General features: G+C 45.2%; 1 protein-coding gene across 1 annotated transcript in view; it reads right to left on the bottom strand.

The window, feature by feature from the left end:
* The window catches only part of LOC127620526 (espin-like), a 169,127-nt gene that overhangs the window by 134,184 nt on the left and 22,607 nt on the right, over nucleotides 1-12,336 (bottom strand).

Below are 12,336 nucleotides of genomic sequence, written 5' to 3'. Positions count from 1 at the left end.
AGCAAGCTCATAGAAACTTAGAACACCCCTAGCAACCACATAGTAATGCACTAATAGCCATGTAGCAATGCCCTAGCAACCACCCAGAACACCCTAGCAAACACATAGCAACACACTAGCAATTACTCAGAACACAGCCACTCCATAACAACGCCCTATCAACTGCCCAGAACAGCCTATCAACTGCATATTTTAGACACATTTAAAAATAATTTCATTTGAACATTCCTGTATAACAACGTACATACTGTATACTAGTCATCAGTTCTGTAATTCTGTGTCTGTCTATTGTATCTCTGTATGTACTGGAAGCATCTGTTAAGAAGCCAAACATACACACAAACAAACACCTGTTGTTCAAGCAAGACTTGACCCACACACACCCATCCACAAAAACACACACACGCACACGTTGGTGCAGCTATCAATATGAGGATTTTCCATAGACATAATTATTTTTATACTGTACGAACGTCTAGGTTACGGATGTAACCTCCATTCCTTGATGGAGGGAATGAGACGTGTGTCGAAGAAGCGACACTTCGGGTCTCTCTTGAGCGCCGAATATACCTCTGATCTATGAAAAAAGGCCAATGAGAAGTTGAAAAATACGTCTGTTTCATTCAGAAATTTTCTTCGGAGCCGATGGTCGTGTATGCAGCGAGCTGCGTGTCACACACACCTGTTCCTCTTACCTCTGGTGATCTGCTGTTGGATCTACGGCGCACTTCCCCGCCTTTATACCCGTATGTCTGGGGGCGGGACATGCAAATTCTATCTGCAAACTTCTCATTGGCCTTTTTTCATAGATCAGAGGTATATTCGGCACTCAAGAGAGACCCCTAGTGTCGCTTCTTCGACACAACGTCGAAGTGAGCGACAGACGGGGAACTATAGATTCTCTCCCCTAAACCTACCCCTAAACCTAACCCTCGCAAAAAACTTTCTGCATGTTTACATTCTCAAAAAAAAAAGTGATTTCTCTTTTAAAGTGATTTGAATTGTGGGGACACTAGAAATGTCCATATAAACCACAATTATAGCATATGCCTTGTAATTACCAGTTTGTAACCTAAAAAATTGTCCTCATAAACCACTCAAACCCACCCACATACACACACACACACACAAACATAAATACATACTACACACATATATATTCTATGTAGCAATGCTACTGCCCAGGACACCCTAGCAGCAGCATAGAAAAATGGTTACAACAACTCATAACAACTGCATAGCAATAGCGTCTATCAAGTCTTTAAAATTCATTTTCAAGAATAACATTTGTTTTATCAATGAAACCAATATAGCTTATACATGGTGAATCATATTCATTACTTTGGGTTTTTATGAATATCACAGTTCCCAGAGTTTCCTCTTCTCTAAATTAACAATGTTGATGTTCACAAAAGATGCTGATCTGATACAGGCCTAACTGTGGCATGGCTGTCCTTCCTGTGTGAATAATTTAGGTTGGAGAGAAAAGGAAACAAGCAACTGTCAGAGGACGTGGGGCAGAGCAAAGCACTTCAACCAACAAAGCCCCACTTGACCTCTTATTCACAAGGTCCAGTCACTCGTATATTTGACATTTAACATGTATTGTTGCATTTATGTTCTTACACAATGAAGAGCAGATACTGTTTTTAAAGGGCAGTAGTAAGTGAAACATTAGGCACTGATAAATATTTCAATCATTATTATGCTACAACTTGTTACATGACCTCATTCCATTGCATATTTCATTCCAGTTATCATCAACATGATAAACATTTTTATATTGCATTTTTTTCTAACATTTTGTGTAAAAATGTCTTGGTATTTGTCAGTCCAATCAAATTTGTAGCTAATATAACTGACTCTTCTTTTTAGCTCATGTCATCATTTTGCAACTCATTCCCTACAAACACATGGCTCCATTCTGGTATGTAATGCCTACTTGTCACAATCCAATCAATTTTCAGTGCTACATTAAAAAAACATTCTTGTTTAAAATCATGTTTCAGTCAGAAATACGTAAGCTCGTAGTTTGTCCATCATAGTTAAACTACCGACATAAGTGATATCTTAAATGGGCTTAAAATTGGCATAAGGAACCAGAGTATCCAATTGTGCTATGAATTCAGCAACAGGAGGTCGAAAGTTCTGCTGCTGAAATCAGCCTGTTTTACCAAAATTCGAAAGCAGAAAGCAAGTTGAATTTTTAATTGTAAATGATGTAATGCAATAAACAGAAATGCATATTTTATTAATCATACACCCTACATTTGATCCTAAATAACACAAAAAAGATGAACTAATTTACATAATTTAAACATGAAATAGACAGAGAAGAAATTAGATTAAATTGGAGATTAATCATGTCCAACTGTAATCTACCTAGTAGATAATCAAATCTAATAGAACATCAAGGAAAACACCTGGCTAATATTTTGTCAACAAACACCAACAACACTATCAACTTTGATTCTTACAATTCATACAAACGAGAGCCCAGTGTCCCATCTCTGACACATGGTGTAATTAAAGCAAATTAGTCCCTCTAATCTTCATTAGCCGGTTGTGTAACTGCCCCCACTGTGTGGCACTTACACTAAGGTTTATGACCACTGCATTCATTTGAACTATGCCATTAGCTTTATCAGTGGAGAACCACAGCATGTCCTCCACAACCTGTGAGAACAGGATCTGCACAAACAATTCCCAAGTTTGATCTTCTCTCATAAATCACTGGTTTTATCTACATCTGTCTCTGCACATATTCTCGTTTCACAAAAGACACTGTTACTCTAATGAGGGCAACAGGATGCTCCATTTAGCATTCAGCCTGGCTGGAGTTGATAATGCTCCGTGTGTCTGACCACCCTTAAAAGACAACAAGATAGCACAAGGAGGCAAATTGCTCATGTGCACTAGCCTTCAACTTCTCAAATATCAGCTTCCTTTTTTATCCATATTTCACAATGCGAATCAGTAGAATTAACATATATCTGCCTTATATTGTATGTTGTGCTATATATGTGGGGTTTGTAACTAGACACACAAGTAACACAGATCCTTTAAACTCAATTATTATTAGTGAAGTTTGCCAAGGCAATTTTCACAATAATTATTGGCTATACAAAACTCTGCATCATTTGTGCTATGGACATGAATGCTAATTCAACTTTTTCGGCTTGTTGTGCAGAGGTGTGCCATTACTTTTCAAAGTAATAGGAAAGTGGAAGCTGTGACCTAGCAGCACAAACATGATCACACAGGAAGTCGGCATGTGGTTTCTGAGAGTTCCAGTGCCCTAGGATCAGCCATATTTTGCCAACTCACTGACAAGTGGCATAGGAGATATACAGTGCGTTTACATTCCCTTGTGGTGCGACTGGAAGTGCATTGCATCAGCAGCGTGGGAGACCTGGGTTCTGATCCCACAATGAAACCAGGATGTAATCACAATCACATAATTTTTTTCCCCTTAACATAACATTTCTACTCCACTGTTGGTAAGGTTTAGAGTTGGGGGTACAGTTTATAAAATGGGGGTACACTGTATTACAGCCTATACAGCTGGAAACAACTCGCTTCAGAAATTGCTTTTGTATCCTCTTTTTGCACATTACACCCTTATAAAATGGAGCTCACACATGCCCATATGCCCAACAACACTTACTGCTTTGTCCACTGGGGAGAATTGTTTTGAATTTCAGTAACCACAGACACATTTTAGCTAGAAAAAAGTCAACCTACTCCTTCCGAATTCCGACAGTCTGGGGTGCATTTCCCAAAAGCATCGGTAATGCCCAGGTATACTTTGCTTTTGCATGTTCCAGATCACTTTGCGCCCAATCGACCGCGTTGCCTTTGGGAGTATACTTTTCTGACCGTGAATGAATAGGAACGTGTTTGACGGACTACAACCGCTTTGTGACACTCTTTTAGTACAGTCAATGGCCAACAAACGATGTGCACAGACGAGGACTGTGTGTGCGTGTCAAGAAATTCTATGCAATTTGGTGTTTCCTGAAACCATAGTTCCAATGAACATTCGCAAACAGCATTGCAAAGGTGTGTGATTGGAACTACAGTTCTTCACCTGTGGTTTGGAGCATAGTTCCCTGTTAGTTTGCTGTGTGCACATGATTTTACTTCGCTGAAGCTTCTTTATCTTTACTCCATATATATCTTTCATTCTGTCAACACTTTGACCATGTTAACATGCATTTAAGAAAACGGCTTATTCCAGGGTTATGCAGAAAGCAGTGTTCCCCGCAAAGTTGCGGTCACGGCTTTCCTTCTTCTGGGGGAAAGCCACTCTAGCCACCCCTGACGTCACGCCTTCTACCACGAGTATAGGGACGGCGCGGAGTTCGGGAGTTTAACGGGCAAAGTTTCACAGGGTAAATCCCCTCTGACCATCCCGTTCCATCTGAGGCCGACGCCGAACTGTCCGCTATGCTTGACCAGACCGCCGCGAGTGTTGGGCTGGAACCCTCTGTCTTCCCCTCGCCGCTAGACAACTGCTTCCTGGGTTCGGGGTGCCGCTCACAGCCACGCCCCGGTTCCTTTCTTCCCGGAGGTGCATAATGAGCTGACGTCGTGGAGGGCACCTTTCACTGCCCGAAACCAACTTCCTCGCTCGTCCGCTCTCACGACCCTTGACGGTGGGGTGGTCCATTGGGTACACAGAGCTCCCCCAGGTGGATATGGTGGTCCAGCTGATTTGGGGTCGATACGGCAGAGCACAGGTAGATTTGTTTGCCTCCCAAGAATCCACCCACTGATGGAAGCCCCCCTCAGGACAGACACAATCTAGTGTCATTACCCCAGTGAGCATACTTGCACAAGTCCTGTGCAAGGTCAGAGAGGACGAGGAACAAGTTACTTTCGTGGCCCTTACTGGCCCACTTGGACTTGGCTCTCGGATCTCACGCTCCTCACGACAGCACCTCCCTGGCGGATTCCCCTGAGGAAGGACCTTCTTTCTCAGGGACAGGGCACCCTCTGGCATCCGCGCCCAGAACTCTGGAACCTCTACGTTCACGAATATGTGTTCTTCCTGATCTGAAGACCCACAGAGGTGTGCGGACAGGTCAGTGCTCTCATTCCTGCAGGAGAGGCTGGAGGGGCGGCTGTCCCCCTCCACCTTGAAGGTTTATGTTGCTGACATAGCGGCTCACCATGACGCAGTGGATGGTAAGTCATTAGGGAAGCACGACCTGATCATCAGGTTCCTTAGAGGCGCCCGGAGGCTGAACCCTCCTAGGCCATGCTTGTTACCCTCATGGGATCTCTCCGTGGTCCTCTCGGGCCTTCGGAGAGCACCATTTGAGCAGCTAGAGTCAGTCGAACTAAAGGCCCTCTGCTTGAATATGGCCCTCCTGATTCCACTCACTTCCATCAAGAGGGTTGGGGTCCTGCAAGCATTCTCTGTCAGCAATACTTGCCTGGAGTTCGGTCCGGCAGATTCTCACATCATCCTGAGACCCCGCTACATGCCCAAGGTTCCTACAATTCCTTTCATGGATCAGGTAGTGAACCTGCAAGCGCTGCCCTGGGAGGAGGCAGACCCAGCCTTAGCGTTGCTGCGTAAGGTGCATGCTTTGCGCACCCATTTGGATCGCACGCAGAGCTTTAGACGCTCTGAGCAGCTCTTTAGACGCTCTGAGCAGCTCTTTGTCTGCTTTGATGGATAGCGGAAAGGGAACACTGTCTCCAAACAGAGTCTTGCCCACTGGATCATTGGTCTACCAGACCCAGGGGGACCTAAACAATATTAGGCAGGTCGTTTTAATGTTGTGGCTGACCGGTGTATATATTTAATTGAATTTCAGGAAAACATTTTTGAAAGGACTATACTTTGATATATACAGTTACTGTACTATAAAATGAATCTTACTATTAAGACTTTGGTCATATTTCCAAAAAAGACTTGCCGACCTTACTCAATGTTTAATTTTATGCTACTTATGCCATTATCAAGCTATGTTTATTAATTTATTTATATTTTGATGCCATATCAGCAGCAATGCTATATTCATAGCAAAGACAACAGTGTTCAAATTAAACTATGTTCACAATAGTCTGACCGATACAAAATACATATATATAAAAAAATACAGTGGTAGTAATAACAATTATATAGAGTTTTTCAGTTTAGTATGTGATAGGAATTCAAAAACTTTTCCTGGAGAGAGCCTTTTAAAAATATCCATCAATGTATTTTCTGAATAAAAGCATTTTCTAATATAATTTATATATGGACATTCTACCAAAATATGTTTTATACTCAAGAATTTCTTACATAGATCACAAACCGGTTCCTGTTCCCCTTTCAGTAAGTATGAATATGTGAATCTTGAGTGACCAATTCGACATCTTGTATATACAACCTGGTCATATCTATTTTCAAAGAGAAAATAATAAACTCCTTGATTTAGAACTGGGTTCACTTCATGTAGTTTGTTATATATACATGCATTCCATTCCATTTGCCATTTGTTGTGAATGTACATATTCAATATGGGTTTATTACCAAGCTATGATTGATAAATTAAAAACCTCACCAATACCCTTCTGTAAGGCACGTATATGTGAGTAATAGACATGAACAGCTTTACCACCACTTCATAAAATTATCAATTATGTCCAGCAATGGTTGACTTATTTCAGCTGTTGTATGATTGCAGACACTGATCGTGGTAGAAGGCTCCAGTTCAAAGTCTCCAGCAATAAACATGACAGTCCTCATATACAATAGAAAATGAGGTGTAATCATATCTGTTTTCCAGATCATTATGCTCTTTTGACTTAATGTTCCCTTTACAAAAAGCTTCACTATGATGCTGCGCTTTTGCTAAGCGCTTTTGGGAACAATCCTGCATTGAGACCAGCTGTGAATATGTGTGTAACACATCAATGAACATTGACCGGAATTTATAGCCTCGGCTGGTGATGATCATTAGATGCACCTGTGGCCAGGCTATAAAATAGAGGTGTCAACAGTGTGTCGTTTTTCATTCAGAGCATTCTGTGCTGTGTATGTCTCACAAACCTGCTAAAAACTTTCTTCCCTTTGTTAGGAGTTAGCGATTGTTAGGCAGTGCGCAGAACTTTCTTTCCTTTCTCTCTCTGCTCTGAAAAAGATTATATACACTCACCTAAAGGATTATTAGGAACACCTGTTCAATTTCTCATTAATGCAATTATCTAATCAACCAATCACATGGCAGTTGCTTCAATGCATTTAGGGGTGTGGTTCTGGTCAAGACAATCTCCTGAACTCCAAACTGAATGTCAGAATGGGAAAGAAAGGTGATTTAAGCAATTTTGAGCGTGGCATGGTTGTTGGTGCCAGACGGGCCGGTCTGAGTATTTCACAATCTGCTCAGTTACTGGAATTTTCATGCACAACCATTTCTAGGGTTTACAAAGAATGGTGTGAAAAGGGAAAAACATCCAGTATGCGGCAGTCCTGTGGGCGAAAATGCCTTGTTGATGCTAGAGGTCAGAGGAGAATGGGCCGACTGATTCAAGCTGATAGAAGAGCAACTTTGCCTGAAATAACCACAACCTTGAGGCGGATGGGCTACAACAGCAGAAGACCCCACTGGGTACCACTCATCTCCACTACAAATAGGAAAAAGAGGCTACAATTCGCAAGAGCTCACCAAAATTGGACAGTTGAAGACTGGAAAAATGTTGCCTGGTCTGATGTGTCTCGATCTCTGTTGAGACATTCAGATGGTAGAGTCAGAATTTGGCGTAAACAGAATGAGAACATGGATCCATCATGCCTTGTTACCACTGTGCAGGCTGGTGGTGGTGGTGTAATGGTGTGGGGGATGTTTTCTTGGCACACTTTAGGCCCCTTAGTGCCAATTGGGCATCGTTTAAATGCCACGGCCTACCTGAGCATTGTTTCTGACCATGTCCATCCCTTTATGGCCAACATGTACACCATCCTCTGATGGCTACTTCCAGCAGGATAATGCACCATGTCACAAAGCTCAATAATTTCAAATTGGTTTCTTGAACATGACAATGAGTTCACTGTACTAAAATGGCCCCCACAATCACCAGATCTCAACCCAATAGAGCGTCTTTGGGATGTGGTGGGACGGGAGCTTCGTGCCCTGGATGTGCATCCCACAAATCTCCATCAACTGCAAGATGCTATCCTATCAATATGGGCCAACATTTCTAAAGAATGCTTTCAGCACCTTGTTGAATCAATGCCACGTAGAATTAAGGCAGTTCTGAAGGTGAAAGGGGGTCAAACACAGCATAAGTATGGTGTTCCTAATAATCCTTTAGGTGAGTGTATATATATATATATATATATATATATATATATATATATATATATATAAAAAAAAAAAAAGAGAGAATGGCGGAGAAACAAAGCAAATGATGCGTGTTTCCTTGTCAGCGTTACATGACTGACAAGGACACACATGAGTTTTGTTTGTTTGTTTGGGGGAAGAGCACGCTGCTCTCGCGTTGGGGCAGGGCGGGTGCGCGCATTGTGACCTTCTTTCGGTCTTTCTTACTTCTGAGAGCCGGCACCCACACTTCATTCGTGGGGCTCTTGTATGGATCTGGCTGAGGAGCGAGAGACGGGTCCGTCCCTTTCGCTCGCTCTCTCCCCAGATCCGGCTGGTCCTTCGCGAGATCTTGAAGCACGCTCCGGCACCTCTTCAGTTCATGAGAGGGACCTCGATTCTCTTGGATCTGCAGATTTCGAGTTACCCACATCCAAGCACTCAAAGCATGACTCAAAATCCTCTGAAGAGTTACTCGATGTGGTTATTCGTACAGTGGCCAGACTTCAATTAGACTGGCCACTTGACCAAGAAACCCCCAAACGCTCCAAGTTAGAGGACAGATTTCTGTCTGGTGGCCAAGGGAAGGGAACGCCTCATCAGTCCCTTCCCTTCTTTGATGACCTCCACGATGACCTTGCTCATTCGTGGAGGAAACCTTATACCTCACGCATTCACGTGCCCTCGACGTCGTTATATTCGACTATCGTGGGTGCTGAGGCGCGAGGGTATTCAATGATGCCGCCGGTCGAAGAGACACTTGCGGGTAATCTCTCGCCGGGTTCGGCATAATCTTTAAAAAAACCTGCTCTCCCCTCTAAGCCATGCAGAACTACCTCCATGCTAGTGGGGAGGGCTTATCAAGCGGCAGGTCAGGCTGGTGCTGCGCTGCACACCATGGCTGTGTTACAGGCATACCAGGCTGACCTGCTAAAAGACCTGAGTGCGGGTGAAACTCTCGACGAAGAAGCTTTTTCAGAACTTCGTCGAGCTACAGATTTGTCTCACCGTGCGACCAAGCAGTCAGCCCATGCCACTGGCCGGTCTATGTCTGCTTTAGTCAGTACGGAGAGGCATTTATGGCTTGACCTTTCAGGCATCAGAGATAAAGAAAGTTTTCTTACTCGATGCCCCGGTTTCGCCTTCTGGTCTCTTCGGAGAAGCCATGAATACGGTTATCTCTAGATTCCAGGAGGCGAAAAGCCACAAGGAAGCCTCTGGACAGTTTCTTCCTCGCCGCACTCAGGGGGTGGGGCTGTCGGCCACCTAGTCTTGCCCCGATTCTGCTAGGAGGGAGGCTCAAAAACAGAGCGTGGCGAGTCGTGCTCCCCCTTGTAGGGACTGGGGACAGGCTCGTCACCCTCAGCAGCCGCCCAAGCAAGACCTCAGGACTGTGATTTCTAAAAGGAAGAAACCCTGACTGTCTTGTACCCAACCTTGTGAGGGTAGTTCCCTTCGGGACGGGGCGCGTGTATCATCCACTTCGGCCCTCCCTAAGGCAAATAAGGGTTACGCGCCGAGCGCTTTGTTCCCTTTCTATGTGGTTCAGACCCCGGTTTCTTACCTTGGGTCCCACTCTCGGTGTGTCATGTCGTCGCAGGATGCTAATGACAGATGCCTCTCTGACGGGTTGGGGTGCGGTCTTAAGTGGTCGTCCAGCCCAAGGGGAATGGGAGGGTCATCAGCTCGATTGGCACATCAACTGCCTCGAGCTGATGGCGGTATTTCTGGCCCTGAAATATTCCTCCAACATCTGAGAGGCTGCCATGTCCTTCTGCGGGTTGACAACACAGCAGCAGTCTACTACATAAACCATCAAGAAGGTCTACATTCCCACCACCTGAATTTGCTGGCACGTCTGATTCTCCTTTGGGCCCAGGGCAAGCTCCTGTCACTCAGGACAGTTTATATCCCTGGATGCCTAAATGTGGGAGCAGATTTTCTGTCCAGACAAAACATACCGAGGGGCGAGTGGAAACTCCACCCTGAGGTAGTAAAACAAATTTGGGAGAGATTTTACAGAGCAGAAGTGGACCTCTTCGCCTCTCAAGAGACTGCACAATGTCCCCTCTACTTCTCTCTGAGTCACCCAGCCCCCCTGGGTCTGGACGCGATGGCGCATACATGGCCCAGAATGTGTCTGTATGCGTTTCCCCTGGTTTCACTGCTCCCGGGAGTCTTGGCCAGAGTTCGCCAGCAAGGGTCTTGCCTCTTACTGATAGCGCCTCGCTGGCCGAACAGGATTTGGTTCTCAGAGATGATATCTCTCCTCGACGGATCGCCTTGGGTGATTCTGGATAGGAGGGACCTTCTGTCTCAGGCACAGGGGACGATATTTCATCCCCGGCCCGAATTGTGGAAGCTTCATGTTTGGCACCTGAAGGGTACCAACTGAGGGACACAGGGCTGTCGCCTGAGGTTATCAAGACCATTCTTAGTGCTAGGGCTCCCTCCACCAAAAGAATCTACACCAATAAATGGGGTGTCTTCAAAAAGTGGTGCAGTTTACATGGTGCAGATCCAGTTAACTGCCAAATTGTTTCAGTTCTGGACTTTCTGCAGGAAAAACTGTCAGCAGGCATATGCCCCGCTACTCTCAGGGTTTATGTGGCTGCCATTTCGGCTTGCCACGCCTTGATGGACGGGGTGCCTTTGGGGAGGCATCTTCTACTCGCTCACTTCATTCCTGGAGCCAGGCGACTGATGCCTCCTGTTAGGACCAGAACTCCCTCATGGGACTTAGCAATAGTCCTGGAGGGTCTGGTTGAGACCCCCCTTTGAACCTCTAGAGTCAGCGTTTGACAGACTTCTGACTCTCAAGATGGTTTTTCTTATGGCGATTACCTCTCTTAAGAGGATCAGGGATCTACAGGCTCTGTCTGTTTTGCCAGCCTGTTTAGAATTTGCCCCAGGTATGGCCAAAGCTATTCTGCATCCTCATCCTGACTACCTTCCTAAGGTGCCCTTTTCGACACTACATCCTGTCACTCTAGAAGCCTTCTGCTCCCCGCCGTTTTTAACGCCGAAGCAGGAAAGACTTCACAGACTCTGCCCAGTCCGTGCCCTTCAGACTTATGTCCACCGCACTAGCCAGTGACATAAGTCAGGGCAATTATTTGTCTGCTATGGGGGCCACAACAGGGGGGCAGCCGCTACCAAGCAGACTATGTTACATTGGGTGAGGGATGCTATTGCCCTGGCCTATGAGGTGCGCGGTCAAGCTTCTCCTGTAGGTGTCAGGGCTCACTCCACCAGTGGGGTCGCATCCTCTAAAGCCTTGGCTAGAGGGGTCCCTCTGAGGCAGGTTTGTGATGCGGCAGGCTGGTCCTCTCCGCACACATTCATCAGATTTTATAGTTTGGATGTTCATGCTACTCCGGGCTCTTACGTCCTTGAGTCGACATCTCAAGTTCATGCCTGAACAAGTTTGTGGCGCGGCAGGCTGGTCCTCTCCACACATTCATCAGATTTTATAGTTTGGATGTTCATGCTACTCCGGGCTCTTACTTCCTTGAGTCGACATCTCAAGCTCATGTCTGAGACCTCTTAAGTTTCTGTGAGCACACTTCACAACCGTAGGGGTCCGTACAGCCCCAGTGCGGCGGCGTGGGTATTGCATTCCCAAAAGCGCTTAGCAAAAGCGCAGCATCATAGTGAAGCTTTTTGTAAAGGGAACGTCTCGGGTTACATGTGTAACCCTTGTTCCCTGAAAAAAGCGGAACGAGATGCTGCGCTTCTTTGCCGCACTGGGATGTCCCAGGACTGCTCTTCAGAAAAAGATATCTGACGACACGCTGGTGGCACCTCTATTTTATAGCCTGGCCACAGGTGCATCTAATGATCATCACCAGCCGAGGCTATAAATTCCGGTCAATGTTCATTGACGTGTTACACACATATTCAAAGCTGGACTCAATGCAGGATTGTTCCCAAAAGCACTTAGCAAAAGCGCAGCATCTCGTTCCGCTTTTTTCAGGGAACAAGGGTTACACATGTAACCCGAGATGTTCAGTTCAGA

The sequence above is a fragment of the Xyrauchen texanus genome, chromosome 27 (assembly GCF_025860055.1).
Source record: "Xyrauchen texanus isolate HMW12.3.18 chromosome 27, RBS_HiC_50CHRs, whole genome shotgun sequence".
Lineage (NCBI taxonomy): Eukaryota > Metazoa > Chordata > Actinopteri > Cypriniformes > Catostomidae > Xyrauchen > Xyrauchen texanus.
Note: the sequence above shows the minus strand (reverse complement) of the source record. Positions and strands in the feature narration are given on the sequence as shown.